The 21,328-nt window shown below is 34.4% G+C and overlaps 1 protein-coding gene and 1 long non-coding RNA gene across 4 annotated transcripts in view; one reads left to right on the forward strand and one right to left on the reverse strand.

Moving 5' to 3' along the window:
- The window catches only part of LOC111507735 (multiple PDZ domain protein), a 463,358-nt gene that overhangs the window by 192,487 nt on the left and 249,543 nt on the right, over positions 1–21,328 (reverse strand). The gene's annotated exons all lie outside the window — the stretch shown is intronic.
- On the forward strand, positions 6,551–6,971 carry LOC141484932 (uncharacterized). Its single transcript, XR_012466883.1, has 2 exons — positions 6,551–6,623; positions 6,693–6,971. It is a non-coding gene; the product is annotated as an uncharacterized lncRNA (long non-coding RNA).

Genomic DNA, 21,328 nt, shown 5'->3' on the forward strand with positions numbered 1-21,328 from the left:
TGTGCTATTCATTTTAATAATCTTTTTTGTGTATTTATTGGTATAATTCAATTCCAGATTGAAAAGGATGAGTATTTTTTCAAAGAAACAAAATTGTCACTCTGAACAGTGAGTCTATTGCTACTGAATAAATATCATCAAGACAAGAGCCAACTGAACAGCCAAGAACAGCTGCTGGAAATTTGGTTCGAATGCCGCCAAAATGGTTAACCTAAAAAAACAATAAGAGGAGAAGAAAAATTGATGGAAGATTAAATAAAGCCCTCAGTATTTCGGAGGCATCGGCATTATATAAGGAGAAAATCGAATGAGAAATATTTGGCGAGCTTGCGACAAAAAAATTACGAGACAGAAGCATCGCTAAAGGACAACTACTGACAATATTGTTTGAAGCAGACGGTGGATATATGAGAATGAATACTCCTGTGTAACAATATTATCATTACTCATCATCCCAATAAATCGTAGCACCTTTCTCATCCCCTGGTCCCATACCAACTCCATCAGCTAGCAACTATCACGCTATTCTAAATACTCCAGCAGGTTGTTCTTCAATAGTGAATGATGTGAGTAATGAGTTGTATGAATTGTAAACAACTACCTACTTTTTGTTTCTGTGAATATGTTACTCATTTTCATTTTTATTTAAAGGAACACGTTCAAAAGGAACACGTTTATACATAAAAAGCCAAACTAGTCCACATGGACTGTAGACTTGGCGGTTACTAACCGAGTTTTATGATTGACTGAAGAGTCATAAGGTTTGTTTTGGTTCTGTATTTCGAACTGTTATTGAACCGTCCCGTATCGACGCCGAATCAATGCGCAGAACATTACAGTTACAGAACAGTTCTGGAACGGTCCAAACAAGTAAATAACCAAAACATATAAAAAAATTATTCTGACAAATGTATAAACAAAGATTTGAGGTTAGGTACCTCTGCTCTGGTATAACGATTATTGGACTATTGAGTTGAGTTTAATTATAATTAATATAATTATAATTGAATTGTGATGATGTTTTTGAAAAAATGAGAGTAACAGGAATTAACTAAGACGTGATCTCCGGTTATCCAAAATTAAATTGAAAATATATTGTCCTATCTTTGTAATCTTATACTAATTTTTGACAAAAACATGCCAAGAATAAATTTTTGGAATTGTAAAAGACGTGATAATAATAATAATTATTATTATTATTGCTACTTACATTTCACGACTATCTGTTATGGTATACGAATGATGTTGATATATAATTTTGTCTTATTTACAGGTCGCAATGAACTCTCCGAGTTTCTTTGTTTTACCGGAGACGAACAGTATTGTAGATAAAATACCAAATGAAACACCACCTAAACCAACTAAAATACGGATAAAACTGAGATTGAGAAAACGTTACTACCAAAATCCACAACGCAAATGAAAAATTTTATTAGTGCGTAAGAGCAAATTCGAAGTTCTAAACGGTCCCTATTCAAATGTACGAACTCATAATTACCGTTCTGGAATAGTTCCGAATCGGTTTGGAGAAAACCAAAACACTTTGTGAACGATACTAGAATGGTTCTAACTGAACCAAAACACATTTTAATAACTGCGCAAGAACGAACTGCACAGAATTGTGAACCAAAACAAACCTATAAAATTGAACTTGAAGTCTTGTTACGTTGACGAATAGAAATTGGGGAATGTTATCGCTGTCGTGTTCAGTTCAGGAACTGATCGCATTGTGAGTGTTGAAATTCGATATTGGTGCAGTTATGATTACTTCGGAAATTCCTTTCTCAACTGTCGTAAAATATCAAAAACAAAACTTATGAACGCAAGACGCGATGCGATACAGAATTACCAAAACCTTTAGATTTTCATCTAATAAAATCATTGAGAAAACAATATACGACTGTTACAAAAGCTATAAGATTCCTACAACTGAAATCATGAGGAAGAAATTGAATACTTCCGGCCATAACGTGAGCTGCTATGACAAAACTCTTCAGAAAACTAGGTTTTAGTTTTGAAATAATAAATAAACATCAAGCAGTTATGAAAAGCAGAAGAGTAGTGTAATTGTCGTAACAAATACTCAAAACAAATGACTAAGTATAAACAAGAACAACGGCAAATTTTCTACTTGGACGAAACTTGGTATACCACGACACAGTTACGAAAGGGTGGACTGACAGTTCGAGAATGTGTACGCCTAACATGCCTGCAAACAAAGAATCGCGACTAATCATTGTGCATTGCGGAGGAAGTGAAGGATGGGTTCCGAATTCTTTGAAATTATGTGAAAAAAACTTTAGGACTGCAATGTTGACTATTATAATAACATAGAAGCTAATGTTTTCGAGGAATATTTTGAAAACACATTGATTCAAAATTTGGATGCGCTTCTTATCATTCGCGACAGCTCATCAAAGTGCCGGATAAAAATTCGCGGAAAGATGAAATGGATAACAATTTGTATTTTGAAGATTACTATAACAAAAACCAACTACTTGAAGTTTTACAGACAAAAACATTTGAAAAAGTGTGCCCTTGAGAGTATTGCTGAAAATTTTAGACACACCATACTGAGATTTCCCCCTATTTTTGTGTTTTCAATCCCATCGAGTTGAAAAATTGAAACAAAGCATCAGGCGTGAAAGTAATTTTTCCAAAATTTGATAAGAAGGTCTTAGAACTAATTGAAGAAGAAGTATCTAATATTACCGAAGAAGACTGGCACAAAAGGACTGAAACAGTAATTTTAGTTGAGAAAGACTATATGGAGATTGGACACTTCCATATTAATGGTGGAAATAAATTCATTATTGATTTACATGACGACAGTGATAGTGAAACAGAGAATATGGAAGAAAAATTATCAGAAGCTCTCGAAAAAAGTTAGTGAAGTGTTTTTGAAGCGATTGGTTGTATATATATGCGAATAAGAAGTATTCAGAAGTATTTTCACTTTCCCACTCACCTAAATAACGAAATATTTATTATATATATTATAATATATATTTCTAATATTTATATATATATATATATATATATATATATATATATATATATATATATATATATATATATATATATATATATATATATATATATATATATATATATATATATATATATATATATATATTTAAATAGTTATCGTGATTCTCATATAATTAGAAATGAAAATTGTCAGCTCCCAAACTAGATTATTGAAGGAGAGCTGTTGGAAGGTAGGTTGCACTATATCGTTTACTTGAACCATACCTACTCTGATATTTTCCTTTGAAACATCTATGAGAGCCTGAAATATCTGGTATTATGATGCGCATTTACTGCCATCTAGTAACGGTAGGTTACTGCAGTGACTTCATATTGCTTTTATTAGTACAGTGAAATTTTATGGAACATTCCCAAGTAGGTATATATGATAGTGAGTAGAAGCATGGCTCTTTAAAGTGAGTTTTTTTTTAAAGAAATGACAATGAAAAAATTACTGTATGGCGTTACTTTTGTATGGAACATTCCCAAGTAGGTATCTATGATAGTGAGTAGAAGCATGGCTCTTTAAAGTGAGTTTTTTTTAAAGAAATGACAATGAAAAAATTACTGTATGGCGTTACTTTTGGCATAACTTCAAAAGGTTGATTTATTCAACCCCTCTTATCAATCAAAATTTATTCAGAGTATATATTTTTCCGAAGATATTTAAAAAATGATGTTTTTATTATCGAACAATGATTATTTTCTAATACATGGTGAATCGAAAGTCTCAATTTTTTCAATCAAAATACTGTTTTTTATTCGAAATGTGATTTCTCTTTGAACGAAATTCGGTTATATAGGTGAATACCTATGTGTTCAAAAGTTGAAATGAAAATAATTTCAAAAAATACATTATTTCGAAAATTGATCTCCAGTACAAGCTTCGACAACAAAATTTTAGAGTGAAATAATTTTGAGAAAAATTAATGGATTTTGTAATTATATATTGTTCAGGAGAGTAACTCTCGATAATGCAAAGACTGTGATCAGCCACAAAAAAAATCTCAAAAATTAATAAAAAGCTCTATATGGAAATAGTCTACAAAAAAAAACTATAAACATTATCAACTAGATTAATGTGGGATTGATAATACCGAAAAAAAATTAAATTTAGGGCTTGGATGGAATTAATAGTAGTGTGTTGAAACGCATCAGTCTATTTGATGAAACCACTGTATGGTGACTTGTATAAGTTAATAGTAGTGTAAAGAAACACATCAATCCATCTGATGAAACTAACGTGTTATGAAACGCGTCGTGAATAAAATGTTTAATATTGTTGTAAAACGTATCAATCAAAAGAGCAAATCTACTAAAAGAACTGCGAGACAAGCTTGGGAGATGGGACAGTAACATTCTTCTACACAGTTACAAAATGTTCTAAGACCGGTCCTGGATTACAAAGCCACGATCTGATGTACGCTCTCCCCAGAGACGATCCTACCGCATCCTAACCGAGAGAAGAATCCTACATAACATTCACAAACTCCCATATTCTTTGTTATTTATCCCAAGACTTATATAAATACTAATCCAATCAGCCAAAGATTTCAGGAACTCCAAGGACAGTATGCCACCATAACAATAAGCAGCAACAACACCGCAGCCATCAACATGCTAACCACATCTAGGACTCCTCGTAGGAGCAATGGAAAATCCAACGGAGCGGATCTGAGACACCCTAGAGGAGTACCCACTGGGAATCAGATAGTGGACAGCTACAGCCGGGAAGGAACTGAGATATTACATCTACCACTCCCGGCCTAACAACCTGAACCTTAAGGAAAAATCGACTACCGCAACGGACCCGGACTACCATAACGGAAAAACCATGAATCAAAACTTATACCCTGAACCCAACCCTGAAAAGGCATAAGCCTAGAGCAGGGCCCCCTCCTAACCCCAATATAAACTAACTACATACTAACCCAAAACTGAATAAAAGGTTTTGACTTGGCGCACCAGTCTAACTGATGAAACTACCGTGTGGTTGAATGCGTCATAATATAATTTATATATATATATATATATATATATATATATATATATATATAATTTATATATACATATATATATATATATATATATATATTTATATATACATATATATATATATATATATATATATATATATATATATATATATATATATATATATATATATATATATATGTATATATATATGTGTATATTTCAATATTAAATTCTACAAAAAGGATTTGAAGCTTTATTGATTATCTGCGAGCGCTTTCGACAGTTGGTAGTACTGTCATCATCTGGCACTCCTCAAACTGGCAAATATATATATATATATATATATATATATATATATATATATATATATATATATATATATATATATATATATATATAAATCAAAAATGAAACAATTAGTGGACATAACACTCCAAAAAGGAGGGCAAACCGCGGACACGTGTTTCTGACTATTGGTCTCATCATGTTAGATGTAGCCTGGGAATTCTAGGTCTTCTAACTGGAACCACAAATGTGCGGTTGGCTCCTGTTGTTGATTCCGTGCATATGTGTTGTTTTCTGCTTTCGGCAAACAAGTGTTGCCCATCTTTACACTTGGCTGCACCGCGCTGATGGGGCCAATAGCCAGAAACACGTGTCCGCGGTTTGCCCCCTTTTTTGGAGTGTTATGTCCACTAATTGTTTCATTTTTGATTTGTACCTAATACACACTCGATCAAATCTGTATATATATATATATATATATATATATATATATATATATATATATATATATATATATATATATATGTATACAGAACTATTTAAATTCGTTTCTGTACATGGGGATCTCGTAAACGATAAGAGATAGAGTGGTTCTGGAGATATACAGGAAAAACCAAAAACTCCCAAATTATTTTTTCTTTATTCGCAGACATATTGAAAATCTATCCACATTTTGCTATTGGCACTTGATGTGGGCTCTCAGAATATATCCATGAATCTTTCATACAGGGTGTCATCTGAATTGGGCCACACCCATGTTTGAATTTTTAAATACGGACCTGTATTTTTCGTTGGTTTGGTTTTTCCTGTATATCTCCAGAATCAAGAGAGCTATATTCGATTTCTTTATATCATTGAATAGGTCTCTGAAATACGCAACTTTTCCATAATTTAACCGACACTCTATCTCTTATCGTTTACGAGATTCCCATGTACAGAAACGAATTTGAATAGCCCTGTATATTTGCAATGAAACGAATCAGGTCAAGTGATGAAACTACCCTGTGGTGAAAGGCGTCTTCAATAAAATTTGTTGTGTAAAAATCATGTAATACTCATCTTGGATAGTTTGATAGTTTCGTTTATTGTTCGGAATATCAAAATCAAAAATAGTCATTTGCTGTTCTTCGCTGTTTAGGGTGAAAGTATTTTATAGTCCTGTAATATAACATATATATGTAGGTTATATGGTTTTATCTATTATTATCGAATATACCGACCGTTTTCAGAGTAATGAATGCTCATTTCCGATTCATTTATTTTCTGAAATTAATTTGGCAGCGGCTGTCACCAGACGCAGGTTTTAAATATCAAGGCAGGTCCAAAAAGCTGTAGGTTTCGTGTCGAGCGCACGAGTGCCGGTCTTTTTGAAACCTAACTACACTGTGTACCTTTTTTAGATTGTTTTCCTTCTAAGATTCACTTGGGAACGAGGCAGGAGGCTAATACTGAAGGCTAAAGGCCTTTCAATAACCCCGAAATGGTGCGGGACTCGCTCGAATAGTGAGCCAATGAAAAACAACAAGCTTCAGATTAGGCTCATATTACAAAACCAATAAGAAGAATAAACGGGTATGTTTATAGACCATAGCAAATAACTGTGTGAGATATAACATGAGAGTAAAACAAAAGCAATAAGCGAAAATGTTCGAAAAGTAAAATAAAAATTTAACAAGAAAGTACGAATGCTTTTTAAGTGTCACCAAACGAAACAACAATTAACTCACTGACCGCAATTTACCGTAATTCCACTTTCGCAAAATCCCTTCTAGGAAAGTCCCTTGTCGCGATCCTCTTCCGCGATTGACTTTCGCAACTGCCATTCGCGATTTTCCCAAATTAATTCTCGATCGCAATGGAATCTTTTCGCAACTGACTTTTCAACTCACTTTCGCAACTTCTCTATAACAATTTATTTTCGCAACTCTCTTCCGCAACTCCCCAACTGTCCGATCGCCACTCTCCCAATTAACCGACTCCCCCATCTGTGCGATCGTCACCTTCCCAATCAACCGACTTCTTAGTATTCCCAAGTCCGAATAACTGTCCGTAACACTCCTTCCTTTTGCCGTCCCCTGATTGGTCTGATCTCTGGTTAATATTCTCGAATTTTTCCATAACCCTTCCTACCCAAGATCTATATCTTCTTCCCATCAAAGTCGTTGGTCAGTTTCTCATTTCAAATAAATTTTTGGACCCACCTATTCAGATATGGCCGAACTTCGTGTTCACGAAGCTGAAATGCAAACTCATAGCTTGCATTTTAGCGTTTCCAGTATTATAACTTATCAACAGGATATGTTTGTTTAGTCTACTTTGAACGAAACATAACCTATCAGGATGCCACCAAAGATCATCAACCATAAATTGAATTTACTGCTCTGTTAAATAAATATCGATATCGAAAAACCGGGTGACCGACCCCGATCGTTATGAATAAAATGATATTTTTCGTTAACTATCACAATGACAGTTATTACAGCTCAGTATATTCCCAAATCTCACGTCGCCTAAAATCTTTCGATAATTTCTCGAATTCGGTAAATCTGTTTAAATACATCCATACACATTGAAATGGTTATTTCATCCCAATTCAATCAGTCGTCGCACGTTGTTTTGTTTGCATCTAACTTGAAGAGAAAGAAAATTTACCAATACAGAAGCCAATTAACTAAATAGCAGAATTACGCCGAGTCTCAATTAAGCTGATTAAATTGGAGTCTCTTGTATATATGTAACCGATCGATGTTGAAAAACTACGAATGCTTTGCAGACGCAGATGGCGGACTAAGGACATATAGAGTGGGCCATCGACAAAATACCGCACTGCGAAACCTCCAACCTTTTTGGAAGAGAATTCATCCTCGAAACTTGAATTGAGGTAGAGTGAGGAAAAAGCTTTTTGGCTTTCTACTCCATCTTTTACGAAAAATTATGGGTGACTTCTAAAGGAAGAACGAAAGCAATTAATTCCAAAATGGAGGCTCTAGAAATATGCAAATATCATGCAAAGAAGTTACTTTCAGATACGAACTGGAAGAAAAAGTCTTCCTGAAACAAATACTTCTATATGAACGTTTGTTTGGAGGTGGTTGACAATGTTTCGTGGTGTATTTCATCATTTCGGACTTCCATTGTCTAATATAATATAAATTGATTTGAAATCCCTGAGAAAAAAATAAAAGATTAACCGAAAATAACTATTTTATTGAAACAAAAAACTGAAATTACAAGGAAATAACGCACAAGCTACAACCAGAAAATAAAAATTGAAATATTAATAAAAGCTGAAAATTAAAAAATTAAAAAATATTATTAACAAAAAAGATGAAAAATAAAAATAAATATTAAAAGATTCCAAACCAAGTTACGTCAAGACGTTTCGATTGTTAGTATCTACAATCGTCTTCGGGTGATAACTGGACTTATTCCTCCGAGATCTGACTATTTATAGGTCATTCGGGTCCTTTCACCTTTCACCTATCCCCTCTTTCCTCTTAGCGCTTCATTGGTTTTAGCGGAAGATGATCATTTGGCAGGATTTGGTCGTTTTTCGCTTAATAAGAGGTTTCAATATGTTACGTATCTTTACGCTAGCTTGACTAAATGCATTATTGTACAACATATACGCGGCTTCCTTGAATTTTCTCCTAAACGAGTGTTCCTCTTTGTGGGTGAGTTCAGCTTGAGCCCACTTGATATTATGTTGATGAGTCCAAACATGCTCTGCTATTCCGGATTTGCTAGTTTCTTCTTGCTGTGTGTGTTTCTTGTGCTCAGCAATGTGAACTTTCAATGGCCTCTCAGTTTCACCGATGTATGATTCTCCGCACTCGCAGGGTATCCGGTAAATCCAATTCTTGGAATCGCTGTCCGCGTTTGGTGGCCTGGTTTTTGTGAGGCTGCTACGGATAGTGTTCCCAGATCTGAAGCAGGTCCTGATGTTATACTTGGACCCAATCCTTTTTATCCTTTCCGATAATCCTCTGATGTAGGGAAGTACAAGTACTGGTTGTGGAGCTCTTGCTGTATTCTAGATGAAGCCTGTTCTACTATCACTCTGGAGTAACTATTCCGTTGAAGGTCATTTTTAATGATGCCTATTTCTTTTTCGAGACCTTCCTTTGTATTACAGAGCTCGAAAATAACGGTATAGTAGAGTCTTGATGATTCCTCTCTTAGTCGATTTATGGTGGTTGGACACACAGGACAGTATCTGAACCAGAAACCCAACCACCATCAATCGACTAAGAGAGAAATCATCAAGACTCTACTAGATCGTGCTTTCGAGCTCTGTAATACAAAGGAAGGTCTCGAAAAAGAAATAGGCATCATCAAAAATGACCTTCAACGGGATGGTTACTCCAAAGTCATGGTAGAAAAGGCTTTAGCTAGAAGACAGCAAGAGCTCCACAAGGAAGAGAAGCCGCCACAACCAGTACTTGTTCTCCCCTACATCAGAGGATTATCGGAAGAGATAAGAAGGATTGGGTCCAAGTATAACATCAGGACCTGCTTCAGATCTGGGAACACTATCCGTAGCAGCTTCACAAAAACCAGGCCACCAAACGCGGACTGCGATTCCAAGAATTGCATTTACCGGATACCCTGCGAGTGCGGAGAATCATACATCGGTAAAACTAAGAGACCATTGAAAGTTCGCATTGCTGAGCACAAGAAACACACACAGCAAGAAGAAACCAGCAAATCCGTAATGGCAGAGCATGTTTGGACTCATCAACATATTATTAAGTGGGCTCAAGCTGAAATCATCCAGAAAGAGGAACACTGGTTTAAGAGAAAATTCAAGGAAGCCGCGTATATGTTGTCCAACACTGCATTTAGGTAAGCTAGCATAGAGATACGTAACATATGGAAACTTCTCATCAAGCGAAAAACGATCAACTCCCGCCAAACGGTCATCTCCCGCTAAAACAAGCGAAGCTGAAAGAGGGGATAGGCGAAAGGTGAAAGCACCCGAATGACCTATAAATAGTCAGATCTTGGAGGAATAAGTCCAGTTATCACCCGAAGACGATTGTGGATACTAACAATCGAAACGTTGTAACGTAACTTAGTTTGGAATCTTTTAATTTTTCATCTTTTTTGTTACTAATATTTTTTGTTAATAATATTTTTTAATTTTTTAATTTTCAGCTTTCATTAATATTTCAATTTTTTATTTTCTGGTGGTAGCTTGTGTGTTATTTACTTGTAATTTCAGTTTTTTGTTTTAATGAAATTGTTATTTTCGGTTAATCTTTTATTTTTTTTAGGGATTGCAAATCATTTCATATTATATTAGACAATGGAAGTCCGAACTGATGAAATACTTCTATATGAACATTTTTTTTATTTCATGATGAGCGCATCAACCATCAGGGTTATTAGCGCTACGTTACATTTTACATTACATGATTATTATATTCAAATTAAATGATACATATTGATATTTGACGAGAATGACATGTCACTGTCATTGTGTCACTGAGAGTTTCTCGTAGTTCTTTCGGTATTCCGAATTCTATTCTTGCTTCCTGATACTTGGGACAAATTTGAAGAACGTGTTTCACAGTTATTGTATCACATATATATCACAGATAGTTCGTTCCTCGCATGATAAAAGAAAATTGTGCGAAAATTTGGCATGTCCAATAGGAAGTCGACAGAGGATTACCTGATGTTTTCTGGTTATTGATAGGTGTGTTCGGGGTTTTACGGATGGCTTTATTTCCTTTAGTTTCAAATTCGTCTGGAGTTAGATATCATTCATAGAAAAGCTGGTGTTTCCAGGGATCCATATCATCTCCAACTGTCATTCCATTTGGATTCCGGGACATCGGCTGTGGATGCACATCTTTATCGGCAGCAGGAGGTTGTATATCTTAATGAGGATGTAGAAGTGTTTTTTGTCTGATTGATTCGTCGGCTGTCACTTGATGAAGATCCATAGTAATTTCATAAACTACACCTCCCTATTTGATCTCCACAAATTTTATTTGAAAAATATATCACGACATGTTTCGCTAATACAGTAGCTTCTTCAACAGTCCACGGGAACTACTCGTAGTCAATTCATATACCACTTATGATAACTGCCGCAGTAGCAGACGAAACTTCAGTTCTATTTAGCCACTTCCCACCTGCCCGGATTTTCTTTTCATAAAACTACATTGAGCTGATATTTATTCTGATCAAATCATACTGGTTTTTGAAATATTTCTCCAGAAGTCATTTATGAATTACATTCAGAGTTCAAAACGGCCGCGACCGAAAATTTTACTCACTTTCCCAGTTTCCCTTAACCTTTATCTCTTCAAATTCCATGATGGAATGTGGTTTAAGTTATTCATTTATCTTTCATTTCAAACTCATTCGAAATGATTTACTCTCTTTCATGGTGTTTGTTTTCGGTTGGTGAGGTAAAAGAGCTTTGTTAGTCGGAAAATGCGTGGTTTCACTGAATGATGTATCGTTCTAAATATAGACTTTCAGATCGTTAAAAAGATTTTCTGGGATATTCTAGCAGTTGAAATCAATGTGAAGGATACAACGTTACGTCGATTCATCATAAATTATTTATATCGTCTCATTATAGATTCTCTTGAAGGGACTCCATTTTCGTTTGTTCGTAGGACTGCGGCATTGTATTAATGCTTCTTGTATTTTATATCGATCAGTATACATTTGTTGATAGAAGTATAACCTCTTCATCGGATTTCAAGAGAACTCTCAAAACGTGTTTATTGATCTGTCAGGTCCATAGACCTGACACCTGCAAACGATGTGAATCTAGATGTGAATATAATGTGGTAAATTATTCTTTGGAATATTTTCTAATGAGAATATGGAATCCAATTTCAATTCACTTGGTTTCAGTCTCCCCATTAAAATTTGAAAAAATCATTATTTCTTTCATATTTCCCAATAATCGTTAGGTTTTTTCATCAACGTATGAGACAAGTTCTTCGGTTGATAATTCGAAAACCTGTTTATAATGCTTTCATTCAATGTAGATTTGAATTGATTTCATTTCAAATTACTCACAACTTTTATTGAAGAAATAAAAATAGAAATCTTCCTCCCAAATCATTTGCAGAAAATATGATTTGCTTTCGAAGTTAGAATGATTCTCCAGTTTAAATTTTTGAATATCCCATGAGGCCTCTGAAAACAAATCCATTTTATTCGCGGTGAAAGTTGTATAGCAAGACAAAGGAAAAAATTCATTCGGCGATAGATGTCGAAGCTTGGCTTTTCAACCTTGTGGAGCCCTGTTTATCTTTGGTATTTGCGGATAGAGTCTTCTGTCGTTCTCATCGATGGCGTTTCAGTGAGGGTAAATGCCATCACCTCTATTTGCCTAAGTTTATCCTTCTTAAACAACGATAGTTGAGTCCAGCAATTCATTCATCGTTCAACCTAGCATCACTATGCTGGAGCGAAACAACGCTGCTTGCATGGTATGAAATCACGAATGCGTTGTTTTTGGACTTTGGTTTCAACAACCTCAAGAAATTGAAAAAAATTCAGAACATTTTTTCCACTACCACAATTTTCAGGTATTGCAATGTTGAATAATTACTATATGGAGACCTCTCGCAAAATGTGATTCCTAAAAAATGTATCTTGAGAACATTTAGATCATGATAAAACAAATACCCAATTTGATTTCTCCAGTAATTAAACTTTGGAATTTTTAGTATTGAATTCTGTAATATGCAAATCTATGTAACTCCACATGAGTTTTGGATTACGATAAATAAATTTATCCAGTTATTTCACGTAGGGGAGATACGCAATGAAACGGACGTGTTTTGAAACGGACACTATCGTTATCTTACAATTTCTGAACGAAAATAATATAAATATTCAGTGATTGGTAGCACTGATGACTACAGACAAACCCATAATAATGAAAGCATCCGCGGCCTATATGTACATTTACTTTTGTGCATGATTATAAAATGCTTGACAATTTGTAAAATATACCGAAAATTTGCAAAATGGTTTGGAATTCGATAATAACTTGAGCTTTCATTGTGTTGTGTTTCATTTATTGCGAAATATTATCAAATACACACTGAACGATGAGTCAATACTCACTCAATATTATTTTAAATTTGGTTGTTAATATTTTCGAAGTTAGTCAGTGACTCCGATTCATCACTCCTGAAATGTATCTTTGTTATTAATTCAGATGCCGCTAAAAAAGAGAGCTTGTCCAGGGAAAGTTGCAATAGATTCAGATATAATAAGATATAAGATATCGAAATCATATTTGGCAGATATCGTTAAAAAAGCTAAAATATCTTCAACTACATACAGTAATGATCTGCATATTAGAAATAGAAGAATTTTTTTCCCGGTAACCAATTTGCAGCTGCAGAAATTTGGATTGAGAGGCAAAAGTCTACGAAGGACTGGTTTCGTGGTTTTATGAAAAGAAATCTATCATTATCAATACGTGAATCAGAAAATACTTCTCTGTCCAGGGCTTTTGATCAAGAAAATGTTGGTAAATTTGCAAAAATATTACATAACAAAAATACTGAACCTCATATCATATGGAACCTTGACGAAACTGGATGTTCAACTGTAACCAACCCATGAAAACTAATAAAACTAATTGCAACCCAAAGGTGTGAACAAGTTGGACAGGTGGCATCGGCAGAGAGTCACAATGCTTGGATTCATTAATGCTTCGGGTGGCATCGTACCTCCTATATTTGTGTTTCCTTGAATCCATTTGAAGGAATTCATGTTACAAGGCGGTCCAAAAGTTTCAATGGGCTAAGCCAATCCTGTGGTTGGAATACAGAGGAGAGTTTTTACAAGGTCATGATACACTTTGTCAAACATGTGAAGCCATCTGAGGAAAACCCCTGCTTGATACTATGTGACAATCATACTAGCCATATAATAATCGATGTGTTCACGTGGGCTAGAGATAATCAAATAACCATTTTAACGTTTCCCCCTCATTGTAACCATCGCCTCCAGTCACTGGATGTTTCTTATTATGGGCCTTTCAAAGCTCGATATAAGGAGGTCATGAGTGCATGGATATTATCTAATCCCTGAAAACAGTATCAATTCATGAAGTGACTCAATTTGCCAACACAGCGTACACTGGCACATTTTCAATGCAAAATATGATCGCAGGATTTCAAAAAACCAGTCATTCATCCGTTCAATCAAAACACATTTACCGAGGCTGATTTTTTGTCATTTTTTGTCACTGACAGACCTGCGGCTGAGCTCCATAATACTGAAGTATCAACTGATAATGCTCCTGAAACTTCTACTGAAATACCACCTACTGTTGATAGCGCTGGAATATCAGCTGAAATTACTTCAAGCTTTACTCCACAAATAACAGGCTCAGAATTTAATGTATTAACCACGGCAGAAAAATGAGGAGCACGGTCATCATTGACATGCCTGAGAAGGATGCATTAATTCAAAAACATTTAGATAAAAAGAGATCAAATCAAAATATTAGGATAAGAACATCTAAAAACATGAAAAAGCTATTACAAACATCTTCATAGTGGTCTACTACTCCAATATGTAACGGACAGACTGATTATTTTAAATGTGTAGGTAGATATAAATTATAGGATATTGAGAAATAGTTTATTATTGTTATTTCAAATATTATAGTCTTTGATTTGTTGTTCCAAATATTAAAAAAAATATTTAATTAATGCCGAACTTCAGAAGTGTCTTATTATTTATTGTTGTTTCTACCCATAATTGTATAATTTTTAGATCTCCGTTTGTTTTGAATCCAACGGTTTGACTAGTTTTAATGAAATTCAATATGTAATGGCAAAGAATTTGTGAAACATTACGTATTCATGAGGCGGAAAGCGTCACATTGGTTCCTAGTCCGTTTCAAGATACCCACTGTCCTATTCAATGCTACCTGAGTCATGAAACGAACAAACATTAATTAAAAAAATATTGTAATACTTCATGAAATAAAAATATTTTTACTTGAAATATGGTATATTGTCAATTGTATGTAACCTATGAATTCCTTAAGGACAGGTAAAGAGTTTATAAGTTTGTAAATAGAGTATGTACTAATAGTGCAAATTTAAACGTTCGTTTCATGGCGGATTTTCCCGAGTGTTTCGATATTCTTGCACTTCAGTGTTCATCGTACATCATCAGAACCGCAGTGGGAAATGGGATCTGAACTCTGAGGTCTCAGGAAATTAATTAATTCAAATACCTGAAAGACCGGATATACTGAACTCAGTGAATGATAGATAAATCTAATATTACAGACTATAAAATGTTTATGAACTTTGAAATACTCAACATTATCATTTGAAGAAACTATTGGATAACAAAACACGTGCTGCAGTTTTTGTAAAGCCTTCATAGTGAATTGCAGTGAATTGTATGAGTTATTTTTCATTGTATTTTACCTGGTGATCATCGAATAATTTTCCTAATATCATGAGGATATTGCCAAATAAAAAACTGTAACAAAAAATGAAGCTTCGTATTTTGAATTTCAGTTGAGGATGACTCAACTTGGGCGATATCTATGTGAAAATTCTTCTGCAATATATTTTCATAATATTTCGAAAGTTCTATTGGCAAAGTTTATCTCTGAAAATGAAGGAGTTAAAGCAAAAAATTGAATTTCGAAACTCTCTAGTACATCTTCAGTAGAAAGACTAAAGAAGGCAAGAGTTAGTTACTTGAGGATCTACCATTTTTGTCGTAGTAACTCTGAAAAAATCAGCCATTTGGTTAGCAGGTATTCTTTGATTATATTTTTTTGTTGTGATTATGATCTTCAATCTACACAAAAAAAATCCATCGAATAAATGTAATCCATTTCTTTTTCAGCAGAGAGAAACATATCTCTCACGGAATATATTTAGGGAAGATTTTGTCTGAAGATGGAAAAGTACAAAACCTAAACTTTTTTTACACAAAAATTAATCTTATCTAAAAATATACCTACCCATTTCAATTTATATTTACGATGTTCCGTATTTCCCATATTTAAAATCAACACTCATTAAGCTGAGAGCTGCGACAATCTGACCCCTGAAGCTAGGGTCACGTACTTGCCAAAGAATCTAAAGTTCTGTGAAAAACAAATGTTCAAAAACTTAGTCAAGAGGCATAAAATGAGACCTATAAAACGCACAGGTTTTTACCAATGTTGACGAAAACGAAATGGACATTCGAAGCTGATGAGGAATTATATATTTTACATTCATATATTTGTCTAGAAAGAGGCATATAAAATGTCAATGTATACATCAATACAGTGTTTCAGGAAATATATAGATCATTAACGAAATGAAAAAATGGAATCTCTGGCGGAGAATAGAAATAGAATACTCCACTCAACGCGTGTTTCACCAACAAGTTGGAATGTTCAGGAAATGAAGAAAACAGTTTTCTTGTGTTTCTGGATATAGATCATTGTTTGGCTTGACATCCAAGTGTTCAAATGTGTATGAAATATGAGCAACGATTCATGGTTTTTTCAATCGGTTAGAAGAGACCACGCCGAAGCTCACTAGTAAGTCTCCAGGACCTAACTTTATATCTCTACTCTTTTAGATAATGTGTCCCGAGTCCTTAATAAATGACTTTATATTTCTTATAAATGGCTGCTGTTGTCAAGCCAGCTAATAAGTTGGTGAACTTATCGCATTTACGATAGCTCGAAGTGGCACATTCCCTTTACGGATTTTTGGTAAGCCATATAGACGTAGCGGAGATGCATCTGATTTTTGTATGACCTTTTTCACGTTCTCTTCAAGACTTGATGAACGGATAAGATTCGTTTTTCTCAAGTGAATTGGTTAGAAACCACAACGGTTCAAATACAATCAAATCGAAACAATCAAAGTAAGAAGTACATTTCACCATGAGTGGTCAGTTTTCATCAACCGTCTAGATGCCTTCTGAGCTCAGGAATTCTGAACGTTCTCTTAGTAAATTGAAATCGAACAATGCACCTCTGAACGGGTGTTCACTGGGAAATAGATTGATCTGAAATGACAATTTCCGATTGACGTGAGTCAATGAGTATTCTAATTTAATTAAACAATCGAAAGCTAGTTCATGCTGGCCGATCCCCAATCGCTTCACCGCTTCTGTGAAGTGTCAGCGGGTGCTGGCAGTTTAGTTTTGATCGATTAACAAATTTAGACCAGTAAATATTTGAAAAAAAATGCTGCACGTGACTCCATTGGTGCGATATCTTTGTAAGTCATCCAGAGCTGTTATATTTTTTCGCTGATGTAGTGAGTTTTCCAGCTGAAACTTTATTTTATCATAAAAAATTACTGTTACGAACAGCAACACTGCAATATTCTTCTTGACATGTGTTTCGCCAACCAACGTAGCTGCAAGCCACCGTTATCCTTCGAATATAGAAGATAACTTGAATAGGAAACGTAGGTTCATTGTTTTTCCATATGAACCACGATACATTAACAAATTACATCGCATTTTCAAAAAGTTGGACATAGAAACTTTTTGCTCACTTCAACAAATGTTTAGTTACCCAGAAGATAAAACGTTAGAGAAAAATCAGGGATATAAAAAATGAGTTGTGAGGACCGTTACTAAAAAATATTGGTCAGACTAAGCAAGCTATTGCTTTGTTTCGAAGAACACTTAGCACTGGTCTCCGATTTCAAAGACCAGAAAATCTGGTATTGTTCAACACGCCGTAAAAAATGGCCATAGATTAAATGAAAAATATCAAAAATTGTTGAGATCGATATATGACACTATATTTTTGAATACTTTCTTGAGTCCGAAAACGTCAAATTGTGGCATGAGAACTGTGAACAGCGACAAAGGTCCAGTTCCAAACAGCACATCGTTAATTTTCATAAGAATGGGTCTGTTAAAATTAGGGAAAATTTTCATGGAAAAATGTTCCAAGAATTTCAACCCGAAATCATTGATGTGTGTCTGAAAGTGAAAGTGTACCCTTTTAGATATAAATAGACACTAGTTTCAGGGTTGGGAATTATTATAATATAATATAATATTTATTTGTAGTTCCTCATTACCCTAATGAGGCTAGAAACAACATGTACCGGATGGGTACTGTTTATCTTAGTTCTAGTCTTGAAGAAAAGAAAACTGAACTAGAGAAAAAACAAACAAAAAGTAGTGAAAAAGAGAGGAAGAAGAAGAAGAGAGGAATAGAAAACATGTTAAAATGTTCATACTGAATATTTTTCAGAAGTATAAAATCTATGAAATCAATGACTTTCTGATTGAGCAGCGGTGAGATATTCTTTGTAACAACACTTGAATGAGAAAACTTCACTAACTTCATATTTTCGTGGAATATTGATATACAAATTATATAATAACTGAAGAATCGTCCACATTTGAATAGCATTTGATTTGAAAACTCATTATTAGTGTAGGTAATTCATTTCCAGACGTAAACGTGCGCCGAATGTAGTGTTACACTTATTGTACGGGGGTTGTTTTTCTATTTGTTCAACCGTTAAGATTTCTTTAACGGTCGATATTTCACTATCATCTCACATTATATTATCAAAACTCGTTACTGCTCCTGCTTTGTGAAGGATACAGTAACTCAGTTACACGAAGCAGAAGCAGTTAAGAATATTGGAAAAAACAACCAACACATGCTAGAAACCGTACGTTGAGAGATAATACATCATTAATATATTTTAACCTGTAATATATGGTATTATGGTTGTCATGACCGGTTATGACAATACTATATATTGAAGAAAGTACTGACAAAATCAGCAGAATTCTCTGCCAACACAACATAGCAACATCATTTTTACCAGAACGTACAATAAGACCAATGCTCTGTAATCCAAAGGATCAGATACCACTGGAGTTCTAAGGAGTTTACGAAGTACCACGTCAAGTCTGTAACAAGACTTACATCGGTAAGTCTTGTTACAGTCCACAAGTTTCCGAATCTGAACTATACGGAAATTTTGCACTATGCAGGCAAGGATTGGAAACTAAAATATTTGGGATCCTTGGAGTTCAGAAACATAAGCATTGCGGATGTAACCTACTAAATGACCAAATTAATGACCTTGTCGGTTTTTAGATTAGCGTACCCATATTGTCCCAGGTGATAAAGTCATTAAGGATCATGTGTTATTACAGTATTTGTATCATTTATTAATAATAATAATAATAACAATAATGTCTTTATTTCCAATGAAAAATAAAATGCATGATATTCATCTTGTTACACAAAAATCCCAAGGGGGAGTTCACCCAAAGGTGCTCTACCACTCAACCCTTGCTATTTTAAATAAGCATATTATAACTTGAAAACTAACCTAACTAATCCTAAAACCTAAATTTTTATTTCACAATTTTTTGGCATTTGACATTTGTCATTTGTTATTTGTTGGGTCACCTGAATATTCATCACCAATAACCAAGTGGAAAAAAAGAAAGTTGTATGAGAGTTAACGAAAAATGACTACTTGTGAAACACAGATTATAGAAAAAAAAGGGGGTATACGAAACGGAACTGCATCAGAATGTGTTAACTTGCAGGAAACTTTTAAGCTCTTTTTTGAATTTATATAAATTATTATGGTGTTTTAGCGAATCGGGAATAGAATTATAAAGATGAAAAATCGAATACGAAAAACTTCTCTGGAAAATTGCGGTCTTGTGTTGTGGACATGTGATTACATTTTTGTTTCTCAAATTTATGTTGTATACGTCTGTCCTGAATGTTATTTTACGATATAAATAAGGCGGATTTCTGTATAATATAATTTTACGAAATAAACATAATGAATGAAATTTGAACCTATCTTTCATGATAAACCAGTTCAGTTCCGCAAGCTTGTGGGACACATGTTCATACTTCCTAATTCCATATATATAACGAATACAAGAGTTTTGAACACGTTGTACTCTGGACCAGGTATCGGACAAGGTCCATGGACAAGGTCCATAGACCGGAAAACAATAATTGAATTGTGCTAAAACTAGAGACTCGCATAACATTTTCTCTATAGGTACATTGAGGTACATTTTGTGAGGATATAGTAATCGTAGTGCACCATAGGCTCTCTGAATATTTCGATTGATATGTTCTCTAAATCTTGAAGACTCATCTAAAATTAAACCAAGATTTTTTGCATTACTTTCAAATCTAATTACTTCATTATTCAGATACAGTTTCAAGTTATTTTTAACTGATGCTACATGAGCATTGCTTCCAAATACTAGTGCTACTGATTTTTTTGGATTGAGCACAAGGGAATGCAGTTCGGCAACATTTGATATGGTTTCTAAGTCATTGTTCAACTTTCTAGCAGCGTTGTTCAAGTCATCAACTTCAAGAGGGAGGTATAGTTGTATGTCATCAGCATACATGTGTATTTTACAATGTTCAACATGTTTATGAAATTGGCTAGTATAAAGTGTGAAAAAAAGTGGTCCCAGAACTGAGCCCTGAGGTACTCCCAAGATGACATTTCTAGCTGCAGATAATTGATTTCCCAATTTGACGCTTTGTCTACGATTGTTGAGATATGATTGACAAAGCTGCAGTGATTCCGTACAGACTCCACTTGTTTTCAAGATCTTTAGTAAGGTATCATGCCTAACCGTATCGAACGCTTTACTAAAGTCAAGCATTACCAATACCGTACAATTATTTTTATCAAGTGATCCAATAATATCATCAGTTACTTGTAGAAGAGCCGTCGTGCAACTATGTCCCTTTCGGAACCCCGACTGAATAGAGGGTAAGATTTTATTTTCATTGAGATGTTCAGATAGTTGACTGGCTAAAATTTTCTCAAACAATTTAGATAAGCCCGTCAAGATGTTTATAGGCCTAAGGTCAGAAAACTGTGAGGGATTTTCGTTTTTTCGGAATAGGGGTAACAATAGCAAATTTCCAAGTAGAGGGATATTTAGATGACAGTATTATACTATTAAAGATATGTACCAAGAAAGGCAAGATGTAGGGACAACAAATTTTTATGAAAGCTATACTCAA

The sequence above is a fragment of the Leptinotarsa decemlineata genome, unplaced genomic scaffold, assembly GCF_025532065.1.
Source record: "Leptinotarsa decemlineata unplaced genomic scaffold, Ldec_3_MD MMD2_tig00026299_RagTag_RagTag, whole genome shotgun sequence".
NCBI classification, from domain to species: Eukaryota; Metazoa; Arthropoda; class Insecta; order Coleoptera; family Chrysomelidae; genus Leptinotarsa; species Leptinotarsa decemlineata.